The sequence below is a fragment of the Aedes albopictus genome, unplaced genomic scaffold (assembly GCF_035046485.1).
Source record: "Aedes albopictus strain Foshan unplaced genomic scaffold, AalbF5 HiC_scaffold_100, whole genome shotgun sequence".
Lineage (NCBI taxonomy): Eukaryota > Metazoa > Arthropoda > Insecta > Diptera > Culicidae > Aedes > Aedes albopictus.
In genome coordinates this window covers 55,695-73,240 of record NW_026916372.1, presented here as the reverse complement: position 1 = coordinate 73,240, position 17,546 = coordinate 55,695, and the positions used below count along the sequence as shown (strand labels likewise).

The 17,546-nt window shown below is 37.6% G+C and overlaps 1 long non-coding RNA gene across 1 annotated transcript in view; it reads right to left on the bottom strand.

The window, feature by feature from the left end:
- Positions 1-641: 641 nt before the first annotated feature.
- The window catches only part of LOC134284396 (uncharacterized), a 38,071-nt gene continuing 21,166 nt past the window's right edge, over positions 642-17,546 (bottom strand). The window contains exon 3 of the long non-coding RNA XR_009995771.1: positions 642-1,742. This is a non-coding gene — a long non-coding RNA (uncharacterized LOC134284396). The remainder of the gene's footprint in view (positions 1,743-17,546) is intronic.

Sequence of the window (17,546 nt, the reverse complement as noted above, 5' to 3'; positions counted from 1 at the left end):
AATGCATTGGCGCTTAAGCCAAGGCTTTTTAGCCAGGACACAGTTAAAATGCCTGTGCCCCATCCCTGGAGTAAAAAGGCTCATGGAGTGACAATTAATCTCTTAGCTAAGTCACTCCCAACGACTGTTGTTTAATATGCAATAGACATTCATACTCACAGCAACACATCTACACGACCTACTCAATTACGCATAGGGTAACTTTCCAATTGTTGCACGGCTAAAAACTCGCCCATTGTTACACACTCCATGTTATTCTTATGAGATGTGCAACAATTAACTTGAATTCAGGTAAAAAAAATACTTTTGGAATTTCTCAAACAATGACAAGAGAAATTCTCGAAGAAATACCTGGAGATATTCTAGAATAAATTACTGGAATGGCGAAGTTTCTGAGGGCACTTGTTCGTTTTAATGATGATATGTATTTTGACTATAAATGTTAAAATTGTAGTGAATTCAAATATAATGCTAGCTTGTCATTTTCTCATATGATCGAACCAGAAACATATTGTTCCATACAACTTATAACGATCCATAGAGCCAGCGATTAGCACTTTGCAAAAGATATGGAAAATGACTGTCTCGTGTATCTACGCCTAATACTGCACTTGCTGTTCAAATTCCTTATGGCTGTCATTAAAACGTGTTTACGATCCTCAAGTAACGCATTGTTTGCATGCCCATTTGTCCCCCTGGCTTTATGAAAATGAACTGCAGCATCTACGAAACTGCAAACATGCAAAGCTACACCGATATCGAGACAGAAGCCGTACGAAAGTCGCCGGAAGCGATCAACTAACGGAACGCAACGAAACGAGCAAGATCATAAAACACAATGCTACTGGGGATCTTGTATGAGCAACAGCCGTCAGCGAAAAAAAGATACACGAATCGGAAGTCATTGCGCTGCTGATCATGTGGGATAATAAAATTTCGATGAAAAAGATATCGAATGTCTGAATAAGGGGCAAGCCACACGACCACTTCCTAATTAGGCGGCGACGGACGCTTCTCATAGGGGTAAATGCGATCGATCGTAAAATGATGCAGCGTAATCTCCCGCATGGATGCATCGAAAAAAAAGGTTGGTTGTCACTTACCGTATGTAATGTATGACTTGGTCAGGACATCTGGCGTCCAACTGTCAATCCTATCTAAGCAGCAGCTAACTAACACTATGAGGGCGATCAGGTATGAATGCAGGTGCCTGCTCAGCATCGCTGCCGATCTGCTGCCGGGTTTCGTCGTCGTCGTCATGGCTTGTGCTTTTTCTGCGATATTTTGTGGGTTTCCTCCGGCAGCTCTATGCCGGTTTAATTACACACTATATTCTCTGTCTAAAAGCCTCTGGGGGCCTTTCGGGCACCTGAGCACACCTTCCCTTCTGGGGGCTCTCCGGCGGTAGTCTGCGCTTTACACTCGGCACATTTTCAGTAGCGCCGCTGCTGTGCGGTGTTTGATTATCTAGCTAATTAGCGATTGCATTTATTGGCTAATATGGTCCTTAAATATGCTCTGGTCGTTACGACGGGCCTCCGGTTATTGGTCAACGTGGGCATCGGTGTGTCATTGATCGGTGTCCGTTCTGGTGTCCGTCAGTCAGTAGTGGTAGAGCATGTTCGCTTATTAATTATTGGGAGCCTTGTTGCTGCAACGTTTGTAATTTTCTTGGACACCTTAGAAGGTTAATGTTGCCTCGCTGGTGGCGCCGCGTGTTCATTTCACTCATATGCTATGATCTGTAACAAGAAAAAAAGAAGCAAAATGAACGAAATTAGTAGTTTGGAGACATTTTTCATGGCTATTGAGGGGTACAATTTGAAGTTGTAAATATACAGGGGACAAAGCTACTTTTCTTGCAGGTTTATTGGTGTAGAATTCAATTTTGCAAAATATGTAACCCTAACAATTATTATTTACTACATTCGATCTAATTAATTAATAGAACGAGCCGCAAAAAATCGATTTTTTTCAGCACGAATCGTACCTTTATCCAACGAAGCTTACTTAAATTGGGATTTTTAGTGTTGAAAAACATGAAAATTATAGGACACAGAATGTTGATAAATTGGCAAATTTAGAGATGAACTTGTGAAAAATTGAGTTCTGTTAGGATTCGAACCCACAAATTCGTATTCGCTAGAACGGCACTTTAACCAACCAAGCCACAGAACAGGTAACGATTCTGCAAAATAGAAAGCCAAGCTGACTCCGAGTCCAAATCATGAACATTCCCATTTTCACAAATCCTTCTCTCTTTCGGCTTAGATGCCAAGCTCCAACACGCGCCAGTCTAACGAATACGGAGTCGCGGGTTCGAATCCCATCAGAAAGCGATTTTTTCGTTAAGTAGCACCAGCAAATTGATACATGCCTGTAAAGAGCAACATACACATATTTTGTTTGAATCTTGTCTTTAACAGCTCCACTTGAATCTGTTTACAAAATTGTTCCGATAAATATTTCAGAAGATCTTCAACAAGTGACTGTAGCGATTGCTGCATTAGTTCTATTGCTAATTAAATAGATTTAAAGACTTTAATTGCTTATTCCTCTGTAGCTCATATAGAAATTGTATTAATAGGATTAATGACAATAACTTATTGAGGATTTTATGGTTCTTATACTTTAATAATTGCTCATGGTATACAAATATCATTACCGTCAAACGGAATTACTTGCAACAGCGGTGTAACTTGCAACACGATGACATACACTAAATGTGAAGTATTTTCTAATAATGATGAAAACTAGTTTGCCCTACTATTTTTGTCATAGAGATTATGTGTTTTAAAGATAGGTTTAGTGGAAAAAATAGTTTTGTTTCTTTGTTTATTCTTGGGCTACACTGTTAAAACGGTTTGTTCATTTTATGCCATAAAAACAAGTATGAAAATCGTGCTTAACCTCTCCCCTATGGTAAGTGCGATAAGTCTGATGACTTTGCTTGCAGTTAGGGTACCTAATAGTAAGCTTAGCTAAACGATAAAAGTTTGATAAACTTATCGACTAAGTAATGCAACAAATCATTATTATACTCGACAACCACTATGGGGTAACTTGCAACAGTTGAATTTGACGAAACAATTATTTATCTTCATTTCACGATATATTTGACAGAAATAACCGAAATGATCATTTATTGATTACCTAACGCGTTCATTTTCACATAAAAACTCATTTTTTACATTTTTTGTCACGTGTCCTTCAAACATTGTTACGAAATACCACATTTTGAAGTTTTATTCATGTTTCATTTTGTTAAAAGTTTAATTTAGTTTATGGACGCTTCAAAGCAATTACCTACATCAATTCTAAACCTAGATGGAGTAAATTATTTCAGCTGAATACTCAAATTAGCCACTTTGATATTTACAATGTTGAATAAAGTTTGTTTCAATCATGTTGTTTTAGCTGAAATTGCCGAACACTACTTCAATCTGAAAACTACTTAAAGATGACCCACTTTTCCTTTTCAAGAAACGACAATAATCATTGTTGACATTATGTAATGAGTACTAAGTCACGAGATCAATATATATTTTATATTTGAGGGACGGGAGACCTGTTGTTAAACGATATACTTTCGCTTGCAATAACTATTAACCCTTTCATGAACAATTATATGTCAATTGGTAAGTGTACATCTTTTTAATGCATTTTTCATGCATTACATCAAAAATTTACAATACGACTAAACACTAGAATGTTAGTGCTGTTTAATGACAGCTAACTTAGCTTCATGTACTGTGTTGCAAGTTACCCCACAGATGGGGAAACTTGCAACAAGCATGTTTTTCGCACCTCCTGATTTGGTGGTAACGTATTTTGGTAAACCAAGTGCTGCATTGTATACTACTCGAGGTAATTGGCGGACACGATGCTTTACAGGATGTTTGAAATGTTTAGATTTCCAATGATATTGCTTCAAAGTCGAAAAGTGTTGCAAGTTACCCCATTTGACGGTAATTATAAGAAGAATATCCAGAACGATTTCTTTCAAAGGTTTCAACAGATAATATTTTTAATCATTAATAATCTCAAAAAGTCTTCATTTTTTATTTTTGGATGCCCCCATGAGTTTTGCACGGACTCTACCAGAGTTTCTTGTTGGATTTATTAAATAGATTTTTTTTTTAAAGAAATCTGGTTAGAAACTGTTTTACATACATTGCAATTTTCCAATTACAAACATTCGAGGAGTTGCGCCAAAGTTTTCACTTCATTTCAAAGAATTGTTACTCCAGCTAGTATATCAGTACCATGAAATTGTGGCATAAATTGTATCAAATTTTTCACTCAAGAAGCTCATGTATAAAATGAGTTAAATTCATTAAAAATTCATATCTTTAATATTTTTTTTATGAATCCATCGTGGAATTTATTGAATAAAATCTCCAGGAGATTGTTTTGACCTCTTTTTTAGTTTTTTTTTATTTTTAGAAGTTTGGTCGAATTTTTTTCCTAGAAAAAATATTGACTTTTCAAGAATTTCCATTTAAATTTCTGGATTCTCAATTTATCTGAGAGGTCTTCTTATAACACTTCCAGGTGCTTCGTGTGCTGTTCCAACAAACATCTCCATAGATTTTTGCAGCTAGCATTACCCGGGGTTTCTTTAGGATTGCAACTGAAATTTTTGGAAACTCCTCAAAGCCTGTCTCACTTTTTCTTTGAAGTTGCTAAAACTTTTTCAGGATTTTGGTAGTTTTTGATAGATTTTGGAACCGTCAGAAGTTCATGAATCTCTTATTGCTTTTTATACAGATATCTTGAATTCACGAATTATTATCGAAAGACTTCTTTGAGACACTGAATGATATATTCCTGATGAAATTTCAAACTGGATTTCAAACGTATTTCTGGAGAATTGCATTAAGAAATGCGTTCTCTGTAGTAGCTAAAGAAAATTCCCACAGACATTCGTTCTGAAGTTTTTTTTGTGTATACAGGTCGGACTCGATTATCCGGGTGACTCCAAAATTATTTCACCCCGGATAATCGAATCACCCGGATAATCGAGCCATGCTTCTTTTCTTTTATTTTTGATGTTCTGCAATCAAAAACTGTTCGTTAAACATAGAAGCTAACATACATAACGGTGTAGTGCTTAAACTCAATGTCTGGTATTATTAAAACCATGTTTTTTGAAAATGAAATTTTAGCTGAAAAATGTGAAAAAATAAAAACAACTTTCAAATAGTCTAAATCCTACTTACAGGTGTTGTATTTGATGTTTATCACATTTTTTGTCATATTGTAATCTAAAAATTAGTAAACAAAGCAAAAACAAACTTTACCCCGGATAATCGAGCCATTTTTCCCGGATAATCGAGCCCCGGATAATCGGGCCCCCGGTTAATTGAACCCCCGGATAATCGAGTCCGACCTGTACATGCCAGAGAAAATAGGTAGAGAAGCGAAGAGTGAAGCCAAAAATACCTCATCGAACCGTCAAATTGGTTCCTATCGAACAAAATCAACAAACATTGACGATTTCCGCATAATTAAAGACAAGTATTGCAATCATTTCAACCATTTTTTCACCAAAATTTTCAAATATCAAGGATATTACTGTAAATAACTTTAACTCTTAATGATGATGAAAATTGTTTCATTTTTTTTTAGTTTTTATTTATGTGTATTTTAACTTAGATGCTAATTCTACACTAAATTTATAATTTATAATTTTTTTTTATAAAATTGTTTCATTTTGGGATACAATTTACATGATTCCTTGTTAATGAATCAACAGCATAAATCATTTTCTTATGCAGTATACGAGAAAGACACTGTCCCCGATAGGTGGATTTATCTGTTTTGTGGCAGTTGCCAAAATCCGACTGATGAAATCAAAACAAAAAAAGTGTTGCCGTTCAGACGGTTGTTCACTCTTCGCTTCTCTATTTGTTTTCTCAGATGCCTCTGAATGCCTAATCTAAGATGCTGTCTGGTCATTTGGCCAAATGTCGTTTGACCGAACGTCATTTGGCCGAACGCCACTTGGACATATGCCATTTGGCCTAATGGGTCCTTTGGCCGAATATCGTTTAACCGAATTATGATCAAACGAGTTCAGAGGAGCTTTTGGACATTCTAGCTGTTAATATGACCAATCTAAATATTTCCTTTCCTTTAATCATAGGCTATTCATTCTAGTTTTACTATTCAGGGATTGATTGGCGCTGGAACTGGCAATATTTTATGATAGATCTTTCAAAATATACTGAATCGGAGAACAGTGGCATAATCACTAAAGTTCAACGCTCATTTTTCGGCTAAAACGGCATTTGGCCAAGAAGCGTACGGACAAATAACCCTTTCGGCCAAATGGCGTTCGGCAAAATGACCCGGGCCCATCGAACATAATTGATATTCTCCTAAATAAAATGATTGGTTGAGCAATATTTTAGACAAAAATAACTGTGGTAGATCAACAAAAGTATAGTGAGTTGGGGGTGTCGACAGTTTTTGCTCTCCTCTTCTTGGAGGCAATTTCACAAAAACATACATTTAACTTCGCCGTTAAATTCAGTTCGATTGAAACAATTTTGAAGTCAATTTAGAGTTCACTCAGTTTTACAAAACCCTCCGTGATGAAGACAACACAACTGCCGCCATAGAGTTTCTACTCATTAGAGAAGTTGAATTCCCTGAGTTATCCAAGTTTTTTCCAGAGGGAATTTTGAAAATTTATATTAAAAAATAATAATCCAAAATATTAGTTAAATTTTTATATTTTTTTAAAGACTATACAGATACTATCACGGGGTCTACTTGTTTTCAGGTTTTTCCCGAAGAACGTTCAGAAAAATATGCAAAGTTACTTGAGAAATTACTCTAAATGATTTTCCGGGTAGCATTCCTACAATTTCTCTCGGGATTTTTATGACGTTCTTCCAGGAATTTCTTCCAGGGATTTCTTCTAAGGAACATTCTGATGCTTTTTCTTTGATATCCTCGTGGGATCGCCCGCAGTTTCTCCTGGGATTTTATTTAGATGTTTTCAGGGTTTCTGCTTGAATATCCTCAATATTTCTTGCCGGGATTACTCCCACAATTTATTTGCCGAGATGAACCAGTTTTTCTCAGGATTGGTTCCAAACTACCTCTCGAGTTTTTCTAATACATAGACCTTTGAGGGATTTTTCGCAAGATTTCAACTAAATTCTTTCGATATTTCTCCGGGAATATCTTAGAAATAATTTTGTAAGTTATCTTAGTAGACATTCCGAGAAAAATTCCCGGAAAAATCACTGCAAAATCTCCTGCAGCCACTATGAACACATTTTGGAACGATTTCCGGTAGAGGTTTCAAGAAAATCTCTAGGAATAATTCCGATAAAAGCTGTAAAAAATAGTCTCATGTGGATCACTTCAAGAAATGCGGTTAACAACTACTAGAAAAATGTCTGGAAAACCTCCGAAAGAAATCACGGGAAGAACTCCATGAGAAATATCATCAAGAGCTCATGCAGAAATCTCAAAGGGCACTAATAAAATTTAAAAGAAAGTCCAGTATAAATCCTGAAAAACTCTGTAAGACATCCCAGGGGCAACGTTGGAAGGAATCTTCTGAGAGGAGTACACCCAGTCAACTCACGATCGTATATGATGTTCAATAGGATGCTAAAGTGGAGGCGATATGCGTACACTTTACACGCGGTTAAATGGGAGCAGGTACGCATATGGCCTCCACTTTAGCATCCTATTCAACATCATATACGATTTCGTGTTAGCTGGGCAGGGAAGCTCCGAGAGAAATCTCAGGTGTAACTTAAAAAAAAATCCTGCAGGCACCTTTAGGAAATATTCCAGCTGAAACTCTTGCAGAAATCCAGGACTAGCAAGCTCATGGAAATTTCTTGAAGAAGTTACAGGATAGACTTCGGAAGAAATCTCTGGAATCCCAGCAATAACTCCTGCAGCAACTCTAGCAGAAATCTTGGGGAAATGTTCTGAAGAATTTTCATGACAAACACTGGAAGAAACAGCAGAAAATCTTCAGGAGAGTGACTTTAGGAGACATTCTGAGAAAACACCCGCGATATATCTAGAGAAAAACTCTTGTGGAGATCTCTGAATTAAGCAAGGAAGAAATCCCGCGAAATTTTATTTGGGAAAAACTTAGGGAAAATCCAGGGGGCAACACTAGTTTTGCCAAGCCAAAATATCTCAGAAAAAGCCCAAAAAAAAAAGACGAAAAAACCCGCAAAAGTTTTGCTGATTTCACCAGTTTCTTTTCTTTGTCTTTTATCGTTTTTCTTATATTTCGGCTTGGCTAAACTAGCGTCGCTCTCCCAGGGAAAATTCCTCGAGGGACTCTGGCAGCAATACCGAAAAAAACCTCTGGAAGAAATTCTGGAAAAAATCTGGGATCATAAAATGCCAGTAGGAATCCGAAAGAATCTCCGGAAAGAATAAAAAAAAACAAAAAAAACGCATTGAGAAACAAAATAAAATAAATGTTTGGAAAATTAAGAAATAAACATATTTTGCCACATTTCTGCCAATTTTGCCTTCCCACACAATTTCTTTGCCAGCTACGGTTTTTTTCATAAGTGTTACATTTTCACATGATAAATTGCATTAAATAAATTTTGTCGAACATACCTTACTGAAAATAAAAACTTTGTTAGTTTTTTGGCATATGTTTATTAATATCTTTTAAAACTGCTTCGAATTATTCCTGAAGTTTGTAGTTGTAAGTTTAGTTGTAAATTTCTAAACCCCTTTTCCACAATTGAAGAAAAGTAAATCGAAAACGATTTTGGGGACAAGCCAAATTAAGTACACAAATGTCGGACTGTTCCACGGGGCACCCCTAAAGATTGTGATTTTGTGCTGAAAACCCCATACAAAATTCAACTTGTTTGCGCCAGTTCAGTTTTTAGCCGATTGAACTGGTTGTTCCACTTCCCAAAGGCAAAATGCTAGGGGATGCCCCGTAGATTTTGATTTTTTTCTCGCCATACTAATGTGGGCCGGTCAAGTCCTAGTCTAGAGAACGACTTTCAGGAAAATGTGTCATTCTGGGGATTTCAATTCTTGGGAATGTCCCAATCCGGGGAATATGATTCCAGGAAAAGACATTCAGAGGTTTGTCTTTTTGGGAAAGGACTCACAACCTCCTGTTACGTTTTACTGTAAATCTCCTTCCTTTCCCTAAAAATGTATGTTGGAGGAGCGTTTAGCAGCATGAGAAATGTTTTAACCCTCTAATACCCAAATTTTTGATTTTGATCTTAATATCATTTTTCGACATCTAAAATCGATTTAAACATGTTTTGGAAGATGATTCTTTTTAATTCTTGATTTTGTCAATTTCGGTTTTTGATTTTTCTAATTTTTATTTTCAAACATCCCTATACTTTTATATTTTTCCTGGATGCCTATTTGGGTGGCGGATTTTTTGAGACGTAAACATTTTGAAATTTTACGATTATTGTTGAAATATTTTAATTTTTATTTTTTTTCACTGAAAATTTTATTTTTCGTGTAATTTTAAGGAAAATAATTTTAGAGTGTATTCGACTCCCTTAAACTATTTTACTATGATAGAATGATTTGGGAAAATTTTAAAATATGTTAATTGTAGCTACTCAATACTAAATAATCAATGACATCTAAAAGGTGACTAAAACATCAATTTTTCAATGATTTTAAAAAAATGTAAATTCGGTTTAAAAGACACCAAAAATCGTTTGGAGATATACAGAACAGTCCCAAATATCAGCCAAAAATATAAAAAATTTGATTGCCCACTAAACAAAAACTACAAAAATACTCAAACTATACCCCGTCTAAAGGCGGGGTTGGGTATTAGAGGGTTAAACGCGTATAAATCTATATATATAAAAATGCAGTGGCATACGTGGGACCGTACATAACTTGCGAACGGATGGTCCGATTTGGGTCGTCTAAGTTTCGTTCTGTTAGTTTTCACCCAAGGAAGGTTTATGAGACAAAAAACATGGAAAAATTGAAAGTATTTTTTGAAAATCGGGTTTTCATGCATTTTGAACGGGGACTTGGACTTGAATAGGGACTTGAAACGTCAAAAAAAATGCAGTAGGCAAGACAAAGTTTGCCGGGAACAACTAGTATATATAAAAATGAGTTTGAAGTCCCTTTGACGCAACAAAACTCACGAATGGATGGACCGATCAGAATTACCCTTGCATGGTTCGATTCGTATTCATGGCGGCAGTGTTTATAAGTAGTAAAAAATGTAAAAATCATCCGAAAAAGTAAGAAAATTGATGAAAACCTGATTTTTTTATGAACTGGGAAGAAAATCAAGACGATCGAAATGAAACCAATCTAGAGTGCGGTGATGTTTTAAGCTCAACAGTTGTCAAACCACTGGAGCTTGGCAAGATAACGTTTGTGGGGACAGCTAGAAGGTTATAATTAAAGTTAATAAACAATATACTAATAATACCACCCTTATTGTGCCTCGCAGTTGAGGCTTAAGAAGGATAGCAGATTACCTCGGAGAAACACAAGGTCAACTGCACCATTGCTCCGGTTAGCGCAGTAAGGGCAGAATACTGTGGAGAGGTGAAAAATTGGAATTACTGTTTTTATGTAGTTTCACTGTTATTTTCTAATTATTGCTTCGAACGGTTATTGAATCAATCAAAATTATATTTTTTTTTTATATTTTATATCTGCAAACGTTTTATATCTGCAATTATTTAACATTTTTTGACAAACTAGATCAAACTACGTACAAGACAGTAATTTACTGCACTAATGTCTCAAAAGGAGCTGGCCTTCTCCATACATAATACAAGTTTACAACAAAAAAATGTTTTATTTGATAGCTTATTTGGCGTCTAACTAGGGTTTTGCACCATTTGGGCAGGTGTACCTATTTGGGCATTTGCCGCTTCAATTCCCGGGTAGAGGTGAATGGCAAACCAAAAACAAAAGAATAACAAATTTTATTGTCTTAACTAATTTTGTCATTCTTGAGTTCTTCATGAAGAGCTTAAAACAACATGTAAATAGCATAATATGATATCATATCAAAATATGCCATTCGCTTGTCGTTTATCAAATTTGGAAGAATAACTACTGAATGTCTTATTTTGCTATCATAACAAATTTTGCAATTGGTGTGATATTGATGACCTCTTACGAGTTTGAATAACCATCGCAGTTTGGCACTTATCAAGAACAACATAATGACAAAATTTGAATTTTGGTTATTCTAATGGTAACTTTTGATAGTTTTTTTAGTTGACAGGCAAATAACTAATTTTGATATTGTACAGTTTTCAATAACTCAGTAATGGTATATTTTGCAATTCTCAATCGTAATTTTTTTGTTCTTGGTTTGCCATTGTAATGTCAAAATTTGACATTCTTCAGTTATTTCATAGAACAATGTCAGTTATTATTTTTGCCCTTTTGTCACTTATTTCAAACAAACCAATGGCAAATTTTACCATTCAATAATTCTTGCTTTTGTAATTCTTTTCTGTCCGGGTTTCATATCAATTGATTTGAATTTTTGTACATTTCATATTTCATATCAATTGATTTGAATTTTTGTACAGGGTTAGATACTGTAAGTTTCTCACCATGTACCAAAATTTAAGTAAATAGGTACAAAAGTAACTTGGTTTTTATAATGTCCAAAAGAGCTACACCTTCCCAAATGGTAAAAGACCCTAGAGCTAGCCCGCCTAAGGCTTTCAAAACTATAGACACGCTTTTGTTCAGTTTTTAAGACCAGTTGATTCGACGTTTATTGCCGTCAGTCACTGGAGCACTTGGAATAATAATAAATACCCAAGTTCAACTGCCATGAAGATCGACTATTTTTTCTTTGCTTCAAATAATGTTCTGGAATCGTAAAATGATCGCAAATTGCTCGCGACGACGTCGCAACGATTAATTGCTAGCGATCGAGTTGATGTTGTAGCACTTAAATCTTCCATTTTCACAACAATAAAACCAGCCATATCGCTTGCGATGCCAGGATTGTGATAGTGTTGATGTTGTTCATGATTTTAGCAAATGGAATTTGTATGGAAGAAAAAATCGCATAAACTTTTTATGGATTGTCATTCGATTGAGAGAACTCAATACGCCATTCTCTTTTTAAGTCGGTCGTTTATCTATACCACTGAACAAACAAGGTTAATTTCAGTCTAACTAATAAATATTTCCATATCAACTTATCGAAGTGTCTTTTACATACGCCAGCAACGCGGCGCCGCCATGTTATGACCTGATCCCAATCCATCCTATTCATGAACCCAGTTCCCATTGCTTTGCATTGCATTGGGACGACCCGACCCGAGTAAGTAGGTGCAAGCGCAAGTGAAACTAATCCCCCTCGTAATGAACTTTAATATCGAATTTAACATTCTAATTAAAATGCACGTTGGCTCGATTGTTTTACCCTCGATGATCAAGAACATGCATTGCATAGGTACGGAGTGTGTATAGAGTTGCACCGGCCAAGTGGCGTCGCCATTGCCCGTAACGTGTGAAGAAGACCCTATAGGAGCAGCCACTTCATTTGCTATTCACCCCTTTTCCCAGTGTTATTTACGTTTCTTCCTCGGTTCCCTTCTTTCCAATGCATAATCTAATGATTTGACATACAGTTTTACATACGACGATAGTTTGTCTCAATTTTTTTGTCTTTCATTTTCCCCTTTTAATTCACTTGAACTCGGCGTCACGTCGCCGTCGGTTGGGTTCTAACATTTCGCCCTCACGGGCCAAGAAGGATTAACCCTAACAAAGAGGGGTACTATGCTACGTTTCACTTCATTGTGCATGTAGGAAAATGTGTGCCTCATTTTACTCTTCAGAGTTTGATTGAGGACAGGCCCTTGAAGGTTTACGAATGTCACAAGAATAATTCGGTTTAAAGTGCTTAATTAGCTGTTGGTTGAAATTTGTCAACAAGGAACCCACAAAAATGGAAAACATTGTTCTAGGAAAATTATTTCTTAAGTACGCGAGGGGTTTCGGATAGCGACGTCAGCAGAAAAAGAAATTGATTCAACATAAAGGATAAGACAAGCGAGAAGAAAAAAAAAACGGTATATTTGGAAATAAGGCGCCATCCACAAATTACGTTACGCTCTAGGGGAAGGGGGGGAGTATGGCCGAGCGTTACGGTCCATACAAAAAATTTCATGTTTTCATACAAAAAAGCGTTACGGAGGGGGGAGGGGGGGGTTGAAAAATGTAAATTTTAGCGTTACGTAATAAATGGATGCTGCCTAAGACACATGTCGTTGTTCTTAAGCTCGACCCTACACTTATTTGTGAATGTCGTACTATGAGTGTCATAAAAATAACAGGCCGACTCTCGCTTCAAGAGTTTAACCCTCTAATACCCAACCCCGCCTTTAGACGGGGTATAGTTTGAGCATTTTTGTAATTTTTGTTTCGTGGACAATCATTTTTTTTATATTTTTGGCTGACATTTAGGACTGCTCTGTATATCTCAAAATGGTTTTTGGTGTCTTTTAAAGCGTATTTACATTTTTCAAAAATCATTGAAAAATTGATGTTTTAGTCACCTTTTAGAAGTCATTGTTTATTTTGTATTGAATCGTTACAAATCACATATTTTAAATTTTTCCCGAATCATTCTATCATAGTAAAATAGTTTAAGGGAGTCCAATACACTCTAAAATTATTTTCCATAAAATTATACGGAAAATAAAATTTTCCATGAAAAATAATTAAAATATTAATATTTCAACAATAGTCATAAAATCTTAAAATATTTTCATCTCATAAAATCCGCATCCCGAAAAGGCTTCAAGGAAAAATATAAAAGTGGGGGGATGTTCAAAAATAAAAATTAGAAAAATCAAAAACCGAAATTTACAAAATCGAGAATTAAGAAGAATCATCTTCCAAAACATGCTTAAATCGATTTTAGATGACGAAAAATGATATTCGGATCAAAATCAAAAATTTGGGTATTAGAGGGTTAATTCGTTATAAGCAAGTTGAATGCCAAAATACTTGTACAAGAAGGATCGAAAATACCTTAAAGCGAGTTGAACCCACCCAACATAAAAGCTGCGTGCGCCAAGCCTATATTAACTGGACAGGTTCTATACTATCGGGTTGTTTCCATGTATTGCATTTTGTCGTTGTAGTTGAAGCAGGTTATGGATCCAAAAGCGGCTTCCGCTGCTATAATCCATATGGGATTATTAGGCAAGAGTGTCTGTTCTACGATCGATCAAACTGGCAGCACTGTCCATGGCAGAAGGAGAGTGCTATCAGTTTGACCAATCTTTGAGCATTCCAGAATATCCCGTGAATATTGTGGAATGTTCAAGTTTCCTTCCTGGATGGTGTAAAAGTAGGGCATCATCCAGGAGCCATCATACAGCACCATTTGATCCAGCAGAAGGTCAAGAGTGAAATGATCACTCGGGAAAGGGTACCATGGGTAATCGGTTATAACGATTCGCTAGTGAGAGTTGCGACAATTTATATAACACTAGATCCTAGTGCTTCGTTTTAGGCACTGCGGCACCTCAACAATAGGTATTTCTAGCTGGCTATCAGAACTTATGCAATGGACCTACCAGGAGTTCACTGACCTGTACCAAGTGATATTAAATCGGGTTCCTGCATCGGAGTAATACTGCAGGCCGTTCAGTTTGAAGTCATCAAATCAAACTGTGTCATCACCAGTCAAGTGCCGATTTTTTGGAAGTGTCCATAAACGGCATCAGGTGGAGTCCACATTAGAGAAACTTTTCGACTCGTCAAACGCAGACCCACGGACAATCACTGACACATCTAACAACCAATCGAAACCCGTTTAGAAACACGCTAGTCTTTCCAACGAGCCGAAGACCGCTTGAGTTGAGCACACTACAAAACAGTGAGTATCCGCAGCAACGGCCACTCTGAGCCTTCCCTGAATGAGTTTTCCGGCTTTCCAAATCACACCTGATAACCTCACAGTCCGAGGTTCATTCACGGTCAATACCGCCTTTAATCTGGTCGAGATGATCTTTGAAAAGAACAATATATGAAATTACGCTAATAAGACCGGTAGTCCTCTACGGGCACGAGACATGGACCATGCTCGAGGAGGACCTGCAAGCACTCGGAGTTTTCGAGCGACGCGTGCTAAGGACGATCTTCGGCGGTGTGCAGGAGAACGGTGTGTGGCGGAGAAGGATGAACCACGAGCTCGCTGCACTTAACGGCGAACCCAGCATCCAGAAGGTGGCCAAAGCCGGAAGGATACGGTGGGCAGGGCATGTTGCAAGAATGCCGGAAAACAACCCTGCAAAGCTGGTGTTTGCAACTGATTCGGTTGGCACAAGAAGGCGTGGAGCGCAGAGAGCACGATGGGTGGACCAGGTGGAACGTAACTTGGCGAGCATCGGGCGCGACCGAGGATGGAGAGCGGCAGCCACGAACCGTGTATTATGGAGAAATATTGTTGATTCAGTTTTATCTTGAATTTGATGTAATAATAAATAAATGAATGAATGAATGAATGAATGAATATATGAAATTGCGTGGAATTGTGTGTTTTACGATATCTACACTCCCGTTCAAAAGTTTGGGGTCACCCCCTCAAAACCATGTCATTTTTTAGGCCCATATCTCCGCCAATTTGCGTCCGATTTCAAAACCCTAGGTTTCATTCAAAAGAAAATAAGTCAAAGAAACTTTGAACATGATTTAAAAGAAACTTTTTCAAAAAAAATTGTATATAAACTTAACCCAAAGTTGCCAAATTTTCTAAAAAATGAATATAAACTTACGGCAGTGTCGCTGGAAGTTGGGTCGACCAAATTTTAAGATGAGAGCGGTAATATGACCCATTTTCTATTAGCTTTCATCTGTTTTTTAACAGAACTTAGCTAAAAAATCTAGAAAAAAAGTTATTAAGTAAATTAATCCTTGATGTCATCGACCAAAAGTTTGGGGTCACCCCTCAATATGATGTATCGGCCAAAAGTTTGGGGTCACTTTCGTAAAACATGTAAAAGTGGTTTGGTGATATCTTCGATTGACCGGTCCTTCTGGTGCTAGCTGATAGGGCCTGAACCTTCAGCAGGTCAAACCGCGTTGCACGTAAGTGTCAGTTCTTTGGGGCTTGCAAAACAGTTGGGTGCGGTCGTGGTGGTTGAACCTGCCTGGGACCACTCGGGAAACTGGTGAAGCGCCAGCATGCTACCTTTGTGCACTCGTCAAAGCGAGTCGTCGATGTTGTTGTTGCTGCAGGCTACGCAGCTAACCTTGAGAATGCGATATGCAGTGCACTAGCCAACTTTTAGAAGAAATAACAAAAAAGAGTCACGGCAGTGCAGGTTTTTGTTGCACAAATAAATACTTACTTGTTAGAAATAATTTCTGTGCAACGGAAACCTGTGCTGTCATAACTTTTCTGAGACATGTGTGTTACTTGAGAGGAGTACAGCAGGCCGTTCGAAGTGGAGACAATGTATCAGTTTATAATTGCCACATAGTCCAATGCAACATCGAAGGCATCAGAGCTTGCTCGTTCAGGAGAAGCGCTCTGATCTGTTGAGTGTGGAACAGTTTCCGCACAACCGAAGTTTCCTCATGTAGAGCACTCCCTGACCTCCAGTGGAGATGTTTGAGACCCTACTGTGGCTAACCTGATACTTAGACTTCAAGCCAACGATCTAGAAATTGTCAAGCTGGTATAATTGAACATTAAATCTATAGAATAACCACAAAGAACTGAATGCCATACGTTGAATGTTCCTAAGCGTAGATGTCTGCCAGTCTATCTAACAGTAGTACGCATAAGACCCCAAGCATACAGCGTCGCTGATTCATGGTTATTGCTCTACTTTTGACCGCAACGCAATTGAATCCCTAATGTCTGGCCATTCGACAATAAATGATCCGGCACTAATTTTCAATTAGTCCGCCGAAATAAAAACCTCTTCTGTGGTCGACTGCCGACTGCCGAGGTGCAATTGAATTCATAATGTGGCAATCCGTTCGTTTTGTGTTGAACGTTGCGTTTATTAAACAAACGTACACCAAACCTCATCATAACATAACACAAACCTCGCCATGCCATGAAGCCATTTGTTTCGTGTGTCCGCGTCCGTCGCTGCTTCGAGGAAGTTTAATTAAGATAAGGTGTTTAAAGTTTACTTTGGCTTTAGTGGAGCTAGTGCTGCACCACACAAGAGGAAGCCGGGTAAAGGCGCGTGTGCGGAAAGGTATACAAAAACATCACGAAGCTTAAATATAAATCATTACCTTCTTCTTCTTATTTCTGGCGAGCCGACACCGTTCGGCATCAGCTCTAGTTTAACGTCCGCCTATTTCTGGTACTAAGCCTAAACACGGACGGTCAGGGAGACATCCACACACACCCGACACCCTACATATCGAACCCATCAACACATGGGCCGGGACCTACGGCTTTACTTCCTATCCGAGGGAAGGCGTGATCAGATATTTTTGTCTCAGAAATACCGACGGCGTCGACTAGGATTGAACCTAGACCGACTGGGGTGAGAGGCAACCACGCTTAC